Raw genomic sequence first — 12352 nt, forward strand, 5'->3', positions numbered from 1 at the left:
GGGGAGGGGAGGGGAGGGGAGGGGAGGGGAGGGAAGAAAGGATTGATTTTCTTGTTTGGCTTGGGGTCTCACTGTGTTACCTGGGCCGATCTTGAAGTGTGGACTCAAATGCTTCTACTTTAACCTCCCCAGTAGCAGGAAGACAAGCAAGGCTTGCTCTTCTTCAGGAAAAGTTATTTTGAGGTGTTCCATGTGTAAAGCCTTCTAAGAGATGGGCACAAAACTACCACATTTACAGAATACATCTTACTTTGCTGTCTTGTTTGGATTTACTTATAATTTCAATACCACGGCTAGGATGGCATCATCTGCTTATCTTGATGTGCAACTATCACAACAACATCTCTCATCTTGAAAGTTCTCACTACCCATTAACAGGCCTTGCTGCTTCCATGTGGGAGAGCCTGCCACTGGCATACAGAGATCCAAGCTCTGAGACCCTGCTCCTCCTACAAGCGCAGCCGCCGGTAACACAGACTCATAACAGCACTAGCTGAAACAGATGGCAGCCATCCTTTTTCTCCTTTTTCCTCTCTCTCTGGTTCCAGTCTAGTCCTACCTTGCTTCTGTGCTTCAGTGAGCTGCACTCCAGCATCAAGGCTGCTGATGCTGTCCTCTGGGCAACTACAGTTTGACATTGAGTTGTGATCATATTAAGACTGCTCCCTTATTTCCTGTGAGGCCCTGTTTAGTTCTCATTTATCAGAGGCCTTCCTGAATAGCCTGACATGCATTCTAGCCCCATTACTCACTGGCACTTTCATCTAGTTTTCATTCTTCTCCCTTTCCTTCTCCTCTTCTCCTTTCCCTTCCTGTCCCCATCCCCCACTCTCTAATTTCATGTATGTGAGTACACTGTCGCTGTCTCCAGACACACCAGAAGAGGGCATCAGATCCCCATTACAGATGGTTGTAAACCACCATGTGGTTGCTGGGAATTGAACTCAGGACCTCTGCTATTAACACTGACCCATCTCTCCAGCCTTCCTATTCCTGTTCCTTTTCTTTTTCTTTCTTTCCCATTCTTCCAGCTGTACCCAAGGCTAGCCCCAAACTCTCTATGCAGCAGAAAACAACGGTGAACCCCTGATCCTCCAGACTCTCCCTTCCAAGTAGAGGGATCACAGGTCTGTGACATTATGCCCCAAACATTACTTTTTCAACATCTGTCACCTGCCAGTAACTCTCAGCATTTTCTCTTAGCACATAAGCTTTGTTAAGGAAGAGACTGGCTTTGCCCACCAAGTACTTACAGCTCTGAACACAGTGCCTGCCTCTCAGGAGCCGCTATGAAGCAAGAACACTGGCCAGTTAGCACATTGCTACAAATAGCTCTTGAGGCCAGTAGCACACTGCCACACATGCGCTTGACATTTAACAGCAAATTTACCCTCTCAAGAGCATCACAGATAAGAAGGAATGACAACTGCGGCAACTGAGCTTCTTTGACCCTAAGATACCATCTCTTAAAAGGCACATTTACTTCACTTCTCATTAGAGAAAAGCCGGAGACAGGGATTTATTTGACTACTTGAATACTGTTTCTAGATTTACTTAGACGTTCTCAAGGTATCACTCTCTGAACCACAAAAACTATAATAAGGTGCAGAGGAGGGCCCTATAACTTTTCAATAGTCTAATTCTTCTGGGCTACTCTGTAGTCCTGAGCTGTCAAAATCTACACTTTCTCACATCTGCACGCCATCAAGAGTGTCTGAAAGGCAGTGTTCTGTGCTCAGCGAATCTCTCTGGGACTCTCCTGCAAACCAACGACATTCATTCTGTAACTCTGGTCCGTGGTGCACGTGATGACAGCTACATTGTGACAGCTGCCAGGGTGACTATGAGAAGCATCTGGATTTCAGAAATGCAGAGAGGAACAAGTGCTTCCTTGTAATTTATATCAGTAAAAGGGAAGGGTTACAGGGCGTCCACCAATTTGTGCTGGATATTCATATGTATTCTCTCTTCCGTCCCTTTGAGGATTATTAGTAGAGTCATTCCTGAAGACCTAGAAAAGGTAGCACTAGTGTGCATGTGTGTAAACAAACACCAAGGACACTGGAGGAGGGAATGAACACATTCCAGGCCCCAGTTCCATTCTCCACTCCAAATGAGGTGTCATCAGAGCTGGCAACAACACTTGGCTACTTGTCTGGCATGTCTAGTCCCTGCAGCAGGTGCCATAGCACTAGTGTGTTGAGAAAATGTGTAAGGCGTGCCTGGCACTAGGAGCTTGTTCCACCACTCACCTATGATCTGGAATTCTTTCCATGAGGTTGGCCACTTGTATTTTCAGGGAACTGGCATTTTATGAAGCCAAATGCCTGTAGTGTTTGTTCCCTCACTTTCTGGAACAGTGTGTAAATACCATGAACTACCAAGAGGTGGGGACAGCCCTGAAGACCCTACCAACCCTTTATTTCAGAGGCGCCAGCCATTTTAGTTTGCTGTAAATCACACCACCCCTTGATTTAAACAAGTTTCAAACACAAAAGAGTTAAAAAGAACTGGGATCTCTTCCGGTTTTGTTCCCTCAGTGCTGAGTGTAGTCTACATCCACACTGGTCACTCATTTGTTCTTCGGGGCAGAGAACAACATTAACAAAACTGCTCTTTACATTGTGATTACAACGCGCTAGAGAATGCACACATGCTTTTGCTGCACTGGCAATTCTGGTTGCACATTTATGACACATAAACCCTGATGGGCACTCAGACAATCGCCCTCCTCCTCCTTCCCACATCCGCATTGTCTCTTAACAGAAATCTTTAGCCAGGCCTTTCTGATGGACTAGCAACTGCTGAAGGTACTAAGTTTCTTCAAGAAGCTGTGTGTGTTTTCCAAGCAGAAAAGTTATTTACCATTCGAGGTGAAAACTGCTACCATTCTAATGGAAAGATCTATTCTGTATACTCTTTAAACAGGATTAATGCCCATGCTGACTAACACAGCGACTTTTACTTTTCAAAAGTACAAAAATCTGATGAGAAAAGAAAGAAGTTCAGAGCAGTAGAATGAAATGAGATCAGTAAGAAAATACTGCACATAATTGCATGGTGTTTCATATTATTTACCCCAAATTAAATTATATTCTTCATATTGAATGTATTTCTAAGGAAGTTTCTAATACTTGTGGTGTCTGAACACTAAATAAAGCACAAATCTATAAGAGATTTTGTAAGATAATTTTCTTGAATAATAAATATGTAAAATATGTTCTGAATCCATACTTATAAAACCCACACTGCTCAAACACCTAGTACATTGCTGTGACTTCATCAACTGCAATAAATTATAAACAACCTATTTATTTTTCTGACTTTTTCCTGAAGCTAAAGCCATATAAGCAAAGGGAGGGACTGCATGACCGTTTCTGTAGATCCAGTAGCAGATACACACCAACCACTCTTACAAGGCCTGTGGAGCAACTGCAGGAAACGCACACTATTTACACTCATTGCCTATTGCCCAACACTCATTTACACCATCAAACTGAAGAACATGCAATGTTATCATAACCTAAGATTTGCAAACCTGGGGTTTGTTGGGGCTGGAGAGATGACTCAAAAGTTAAGAGCACTTGCAGATACTTAACTACCGCAGGAGATATTAGGTACAGGAGTCATACACATAACATCTTAATAAAGCAAAAGTAACCTAAATTCAACAATTGGGCAACTTTTCTCTAACCTCAAAGATTCTCAAGGATATCAGATGCAATAAACGCACAGCTTACGTCAAATTCTTCTTGGTATAGTCAGTATATGCACCTCAGATTTGGCAGATAGAAATCATTTGATTTTCTGATGCCAATTTTATGTAATAGGGGCAAAAATGTATAGTAGTATTAGCTGCATCTATAGCGTTGCTGACTAGAAAAATTACTCAAGAGTTCTTTCATCTGTGTCTTAGGGAATACATGACTGTGCTGATAAAATGGTACTTACTCTATTCAGTCATGCTTCTCCTCTCCCTTAGTGTTCTAGATAAACTGGACTCGGCTACAGAACAGTCTCCTTTAACTAAACAAAGGAGAAGCTGCAGACCCTTGACCACGCTGCTCACTCTCGGCTACAGAAGCAGTGAGCACACATTTTACTTTTTGTTCCAGATCACTCTGTTAGATGGCTAGAGAAATCAGTGTGTTCTCTGAAATTCAGCGACAGAGTTGGAAAAGCCCAGCCCCGCTGAGCAGGAATCGGGTGCACATCAATTGAGAGCCTACAGTCAGCCTTCTGTATCCATGGGTTACCCGAGTCCTTGCATTCTCCAACTACAGAGCACGACTATTTGTGAGATCGAGGGGCTGGATCAGAGAGTAACAGGCTTCTGGCATAAAAACAAAGGTCTCTGGCTGACTTTGATTCTCGGAACTCTCATAACAATGTAGGTGTGCTGGCATGTACTTGATAATTCAGCTCTGGGGAGGTAGAGACAGACAGACTCCTAGTCAGCCAGTCTAGCCTAAAAGTCAAGTTCCAGATTCCAGTGAGACTGTCTCAGAAAGCAAGATCGGAGTGGAGAAAGGCTGAGCTACCTACCCTTCAGCTATTAAAGGTTACTGTTCTGTCAGAGGACTCCCAGCTCCCACATGGGAAGGCTCACAACTTCCTGTAACTCCAGTTCCAGGGCACCTGACATCCTCTTCTGGCTTCTCCGGGCTCCAGGATATATGTGATGCACATAAACTCACATAGATATCCCAGCCCATACTACACGCCACACACAGTCCTAACAACCCAGCTTCACACAGCTGTACTTAACTGTAACTGTCTGAACTGATGAAATAATACACATTTTTGAAGCTGGCAACAAACAAAAGCTCCCTAGTACAAATGAAGGGATCCTTGATATTTAATTCTTACACGACTTGTCTCTACAAAACATTTCTCATGCTAATAACTAACTCCTGGGTAAAATTAAAGAGTTAAAAGAGAATAATCTAGAAGGTGAAATTATCTTTAAAATACAACTGTGCATTTCAAAAAACATAGTTGTTACATTAAATTCAAGTGTGAAAATTTGGCTTTTACCATAGTAAATATTCTCTCCCAGCATGTCACTACACAGTACAAGCAAATCCAAGACACTAAAAAGCAGTTCTCTTTGTAGAAGAAAATCTTTTCATAAGAATATGCCTTCAGTTCTACAACTTGCCTAATTTATAATAAGCCTGCTTCTCTACGGGTCAGGTATCAAGAAAGTTTGATATTCAAAAAAAGTCAGTTCTCTGAACTGAAGAAGAAATGACCGACGGGGCTAGTGAGAGGCTCACTGCGCCAAGGTGCTTGCTGTCAAGTCTTATGATTTGGGTTTGATTCCTGGGACCTACACAGTGGGAGGAGAGAATCAACTCCAGAAAGATGTCCTTTGACTTCCATGTGCTGTGGCACATGAGTCTACTTGCTCTCTGACTTTCTCTAAATGGACATGCAATAAAAATAATTTCAACAAAGAAATTACTAAATAGGAACTATTTGCCCTAACACACACACACCCTTGTTTGTATTTCTTACTAAGATGGTCCATGTCACACCATTTCCTACATACCTGTGAGTAGAGAGTAACAAACACATCTGTAGCCGAGAGCATCTCAGCACTTGACTCTGGTTTAACTGACCACACAACAGCTCACGGCTGTGAACACAAGAAAAGTCCTACACTCTGCAAAGGCTCACTGAGGATCAGAGCAACCATTACTATAGCTCTGGTTATAAAAGAAAACCTACAACATAATTTGAAAATATCTTCATAGATTACAATAGCATTTTGATAAAGATAAAATTCACTTATGCAAATCCCCACCTAGATGTCTAACAATGCAAACGGATGCAGAATACAAGTGAGTTTGTTGCACTGTAACTATTCTAATTAGACCATCCAATAAATCTTTAGTGCTAAGTCCTGTGACGCACCAAGGAATAAAGAGATACAAACTCCCATCTACCTGGAACTTATATTCCAGAAGAAACAGAGGAAACAATAAGAGGAGCTTCTATATCTATGGCTCTTCCTACTGGGGACAGTCAGAAGCCTTTACATCAGCATCTCTACTATCACTTTGTGCATCCCAGCACTTACACAGTGACACATGGCTGGCTGTCACCCTAGTCCTGAGGATCTTCTTCCAGCCTCCATAGGCACTGCACACTGTGTGCCCAGACACATGCAGGGAAATCACCCATACACATACAAAAAAAGACAGTTTTTAAAAGAATCAAGTTTTGATCAGTCACTTTAAATAAATTTCAAAGAGGCAATAAAACATGTAATTCTTAACCAAAAATTTAGAAATCAAAAGAAAAAAAAGATAAGAAAAAAAAAAGTCCAGATTTAGAGGAAAGAGTGTCTTCCTTGAGATTTCCTATTAGACACTATTATTTATTTGTTTAATGTGTGTGGGTATTTCGTCTGCATGTATGTCTGTGCATCATGTGTGCACAATGCCTATGGAAGCCAGAAAGGGTGTCAGATCAATGGAGACTAGAGTTATAGATGGATGCCAGCCACCAATCACGTGGGTGCTGGGAATTGAATGTGGCTCCTCTGGAAGAGCAGCCAGTGCTCTTAACTTGTTGAACCACGTCTCCAAGTCTGGAAGCTGACACATTTATACAGGTTCCACTCTGAATAATAATGCCCCTTTGCTGGCCAGTCCTGCAGGATTACTATGACACAGGGCAACAGTAGGATAGTGCAGGAGTGCCAGTGAGGGTCCAGTATTGACAGTGTAGCGGAAGCCAAGGCCTTGAACCAGACCAATGGCTCACAGCAATGGAACATTTGCAAGTAGAGATGTCCGGGCAGAAGGGTGTGTGTGTGTGTGTGTGTGTGTGTGTGTGTGTGTGTGTGTGTATCTTACTGTGCGACACACTGTGACACACTGCAGCTTCCACAGCGGAGGCAGGGGTTTACAAGGATGGAGGGCAGATATGGAGGGATAGGGAGATGAGTGAGATTGGAGTACATGATGTGAAACTCACAAAGAATCAATAAAAGTGTTTTTAAAATATCCCTTTACAAGCAAGATCGCCTTATAAATGTGACTGTGACTGTTAGGATGGAGTGGCAGTGCTCTGAGTGCCCTGAAATATATTTCACTGCGCAGTCCTTCCTTGGTGGCCTAGAACTTGCTATAGAGACCAGTCGGCTGTGAACTTAGAGCAAACCAATGCACCAAAAGTAGAGAAGAAAAAGTTGTAAGTGATTTTCTTCCCTGTAGGCTGGAGTTAGAACCCAGGCCCTGTGCATATTGAGTAAGTGTTCTAACATTGTGCTGTGTCATATGGCCCTGCAACTAACTTTATAAGGTTGAATTTAGGGATACTTTACATATTATCTGTTCTTAAGACAACAGAAAACCATGCTATAAATGAGCTCTTGGTGCATACCTAAGTTTCTGTGAGGACCTCATCTAGAGCCAGTACTGGAGCCTGAGCTGCTGCTGGGGAAGTGGAAAGAAACTGGGATGCAGTAGAAACAGAGTCACAGTGTTTCCAGTTTTCCTGCGCAAACAGTTCTGAAAGGCCTGACAGCAACCAGTGAGGAGGACTTGTAAGAAGAAGGCCGATGTGGGAAGATGCTCACGATCGATCGGTGAGAAGGGAATACTGAGGGGAACCTGGCGGTGAGGAGCGCAGGCAGTTCCATGGCCGCCACACAGCACACAGACACAGCAAGTTGTGCTCAGCAGCCAACCCTTTCTACACTTAGTCGTTCAACAGCATTTGAAATTAATTTTGCCCTCTTGCCCTCTTGAATTTCGAAGATGAGTAGGTGACATTCTTTCAGGTGGCTTTGGAGTGAAGGAAGCCTTGGCACAGTGGGGCATATCTCTGCCACCTGATGAGGCACGGCTACCTTGTGACAAGGAGCAGCTCTTCCCAGAACATCTGTTTCCTCATCTAGTTACTGTTTTCCTTGATTGGCCATTTTATCTTTGGGTCTGCACCATGTATAACAGTGCCACTGGTTATATGTGTATGATGTTAAATCTAAGAGAAATGCACCATAATTTTCTTTCTGGTATTGTTAATACTAAAATGTTCTCATAACTCTGAAACAATATTAATTTTCTCCATGATGAAAAAGCAGTAAAGTCTTAAAGATATACCTTACTAATCTGAAATGTGATAATCAAAATTCTTATTTTAGATATATTGAGTTCAAAATCAGATTCTGAAAGGGAAAACAGAAATAGGACAGTATAAAAAATAGATTAGTAGTCAATTTAAAAGATACTTTATCTTGCAACTGACACAAGGAACTGTTGAGATTTTAAGAGTCCTTGTAGAAGATTTATTACCAAAAAGGTACTGGAAGGTAATTTTAATCCAGCAACATGACTGCTCTGGCTGGAATATAGACTCGTCCTTAGTACACACCTTTAATCCCAAACAATGTAGGCAAGGTTAGTTTGTAGAAGGAAGCAGCCATGTTTGAAAGTGATGAATTAAAGATTTGACAGAAAGAGTTAGAGATAGGATACGTCCAACTCTCATGAGAATAGACAAGACCCGGTAGTGGCACGCCGGTAGGATTTGCTGAAGGAGGCAGAGGCAGGAGAATAGACAAGAAAGAGTCTACTTAAGAGCTGACAGAGTGAAGGCAGTTTTTTACCTAGACAGTTTTACAGACAGGCTGCAGAGAGAACAAGATAGACACAGATGAAGACAGAATGAACCAGAGAGTGAGAAGGAGTCAGAAGAATAGAACAAAATGCCAGAGTTAGTTTGAGGCCAAGCAGAACAATTCAGTGAGAGCCTAAGAGAAGCAAGATTGAATCAGTCAGCTTGGAGAGGAGTTTGAGCCAGAAGAGCTGAGTTGAACCAGCCTGCCCGAGTTCAGAATTCAGAGCTAGAAAGGGTGAGCTTATTCAGAGCAAGCCTCTGAAATGACAATCACAACAGGCCAACAAAAATTACTTTTACAAGGTATTTTGTTTGTTTCATTTTGAGGCAGGGTCCCTGTTGGTGGTCTTAAACTCTCTGTATAGCCAGGGTTGACCATAAACTCCTGAACCTTTTGCTGCTCTCTTCAAAGTGCTGGGATTAAGGTCTGCACCACCACACTTGGCTACCTTGTACGAGAGACGAGAGAGAGAGAGAGAGAGAGAGAAAGAGAGAGAGAGAGAGAGAGAGAATATGAATATGAATGTGTGTGATGTGTGTGGCCATTAGTGTGGTTATACACATATGAGTGTACAGAGGCTAAAGGACAACTATGTTTGTCTACCATGTTTTTCATAGTAAGATTTCTCTCTCACTGGCCTGGAACTAGCCAAGTACTAGGATAGCTGGGCACTGAGTCTACTCTCTCTCCACAGCTAGATCATAAACACATAATACTTTCTTCTTCCTTGTTTGTGTTTTTAATGTGGGTTCTGAGGATGCAACTCAAATCTTCATGCTTGTAGGGCAAACCTACTAAACCCTAAAATCGTTTCTTTAAACTGCTACAACACAAGCACTCTGTGATTTTCTTTATAATTCAAGATGCCTAATAACTCTTCCCTCATTGGGATGGTAAGAATTTTATATAAGATTCAAACTACATATAAGTAATTATTTTTAAATTCTCTTGGACAAATATATAAGATAGCAAATTTGGTTAACCTTGAGACACAAAAAGAATCGGCACCTGGAAAGTGTCCTGCCAGTTTTAAGGTAAGGGCCTGTTTAGCTTAGCTTAGTTTAGTTTGGTTTGGTTTAGTTAGTCCCTGTCTCTGACAGGCTGCCTCTTTCCCAGATGTGTTCCACGAGCCATATGTGGAGGTCAGAAGATAACCGCAATTATTGCTCTTCACCTACCAACTTATCTGAAACAGAGTGTCTTGCCATTTGCCAATGTAAATATCAGGCTAGCTGGCATAAGCTTCCTGGAATTTTCCTGCCTTTTCCTCCCATCTCACTGTGGGAGTGCTGGGATTCCAGGTGTATTGTGTCTAGCTTCATGTAGGCTCTGTGGATCTGAACTCGATGCTGTCATGCTGTCACTTAGGTTCTCTAAATACTGAACTCAGGGTGCGCAGTGGTTTCCCTACTTTCATAGTGCCCTCACTTTACTAATGTCTCAGTGCCTTCGCACAGTTCCTAAAATCCTAAAGATAAAATGAGAAAAGGTGTCAGAAAACGAAACTGACATGCTCACCCCTAAAGGAGAATCTTGGTTGACAGAGAATTTCTTTTTTTTTTTTAGGTTTTCCGAGACAGGGTTTCTCTGTATAGCCCTGGCTGTCCTGGCACTCACTTTGTAGACCAGGCTGGCCTCGAACTCAGAAATCCGCCTGCCTCTGCCTCCCGAGTGCTGGGATTAAAGGCGTGCGCCACCACGCCCGGCCGACAGAGAATTTCTGACAGGGACAGAGCTCTGCAAAGATCTGGGTGTGTGAGATGTGGCAGCTGGAGGCAATGGCTTCTCCTGGAGGGAGGACAGTGGTGCATAGACAGGAAGATGTGCGCTAACTACCCATGATACACATAAGGCAGCACACAAAGGCAGAAAAAACAATGAGGCTTGAAAAATCAGAGCCCCCCCCCCCAAAAAAAAATCTATTGTGTAATTTTTCTATAATGCACAAATTAAAACCTTCTGTTTTTTAAAGACGAGATCATCAAGGAATTCCCATCAGTTGCTGGATCTCTACTGCACAGTTCTGTCTCTTCTTTCTTTTGGTCAGTGCTCTGGGGACAGCCCAGGACCTCACACGTGCCAACCAGGCCTTCCACCAATGAGCTGCTCTCCCAAAACAACAGAGAGTTCTTAATTTTTGTCCAAAGCCATGAATTTAGTGTTGCGAAAGGAACTGGCAGACACAGCCATGTCCAGGTGTGTAAAACGGCTGTGCACTTGACTTCTGGGTCTGCTATGGTTCACGTGCCAATCAGAACCTGAAGGCAACGCTCGTGGGGAACTGCAATTCATGTAAGAGAGGGGAGCACAGAGACTAATACAGAAAAAGCTTTGGACTAGCTACATTACAAAAACAATTTAGCCTCCTCAGGCACCTTGTAAAATTGAAACACACTATCTGAGCATGGTGGGTTTCTGCAGTGGCTTTGAGCTAATGGGAGTTTTCTGTCCTGGTAGCAAAAAGAAAACCAAAAGACTGGTTAATTCCACCAAAAGGAACTGCTGTCTTCCTGGTTCATCCTCACCTCCAGCCTGACACCAAGTGTAGGGTGGTGAGCAACAGTATCCAACACAGTATCTTCAGAGTTACTCCTGCTGGTTAGACAGACACTAAGTGCTTCTTTTCTATCGTCAATCAATGCTCTAAGATGCTGTTAAGAAAGGACAGCATACACACTGTTAGGTACACAGTTTCACTGTCTTAGCATTTCGGTGTGTAGACTACGGCATTCACTGGTGAAGCGTCCTTTTCTTTAGAGCGCTCTTTATGTTCAAGTGAAAACGGACAGCTCTGTTATTACTTTTCATCAAATGTTAGTGCTGGGAAAGTTTCTTATTCAGGATATCAGCCTTGCTTTTTGTATAAAAAGTCAATCATGTGGAAAAATTTAATTCTTTCTCCATTTATTCCATACAACAGCTGATCAGCTACAGTGATATTTGTACAGGGAATGAAAATAATTGGGGGAAAAGGTCCATATTTTGTTTGTACTTAAGGCATGCTTTGTATTTAGCAGAACATTTATCATCATGCATCGGCCACTCTAATTCAGAATGAACATCAAAGCAACTGCAAGAGGGAAGAAATGGTTTTGCTTTTGTTTGCTTTAGAGCCAACACAGTAACACTGACTTCAAAAATAAAATGAGGTTGGAAAACTAATGCCTAAGTTCATTTTGAGCCACTTTAAACATAAAGATGTGAGAAGAAAGACATCGGTATTGCCTTGAAAGTATGACACTATATCTAGCACATGACAGGCAAAGTTCCATGTGCAGCCCGAAAGCCTGTTTTCATGACACACACAGAACCTGCACCACCGTGGTAAAGAAATAGCGAAGTAAACCCTTCATGTCGTGAGTTGAGAAAAAACAAGGCACGGTGAAATTCTACTTGCAACCTGTTCTTACTATGACTTTCTTAAAGATACTACATACCAAGGAGCGAGCATCACCCTTGCCCGTGAGTTCAAGCTTCTGACAGTCATGACTGTGTAAATACACATGCTTATACTTTGACAACTTTTGCTTGTTCGTGTACAAAGATAAAAATGAATACAGTATGAAAACATTAATTGCACAGATTTTCATACATGCAATAGTTTAAATGCATACACTGCAGGGTATGGAGGCACAGGGTAGTCCAGCAAGGCACTCAATCTACTTTTGGTGTCTTTAAAGTGAGATAAGTGGGATAAAATGAACCTAAGTGCCTTCT

At 42.4% G+C, this 12352-nt stretch overlaps 1 protein-coding gene across 2 annotated transcripts in view; it reads right to left on the reverse strand.

Annotated features, from left to right (window-relative positions):
• Window positions 1–12352, reverse strand: part of Taf3 (TATA-box binding protein associated factor 3) — a 142490-nt gene that overhangs the window by 60518 nt on the left and 69620 nt on the right. Inside the window, exon 1 of one of the 2 annotated variants that reach the window (XM_029472603.1) lies at window positions 1254–1355. The exons of the other annotated variant lie outside the window; for it this stretch is intronic. The gene's annotated coding sequence lies outside the window, so the exon portion shown is untranslated. Of the gene's footprint in view, window positions 1–1253; window positions 1356–12352 lie in introns of those variants that run through there. 2 annotated transcript variants of the gene reach the window in all.

Source organism: Mus caroli, chromosome 2 (genome assembly GCF_900094665.2).
Source record: "Mus caroli chromosome 2, CAROLI_EIJ_v1.1, whole genome shotgun sequence".
In the NCBI taxonomy this organism is placed as follows: Eukaryota; Metazoa; Chordata; class Mammalia; order Rodentia; family Muridae; genus Mus; species Mus caroli.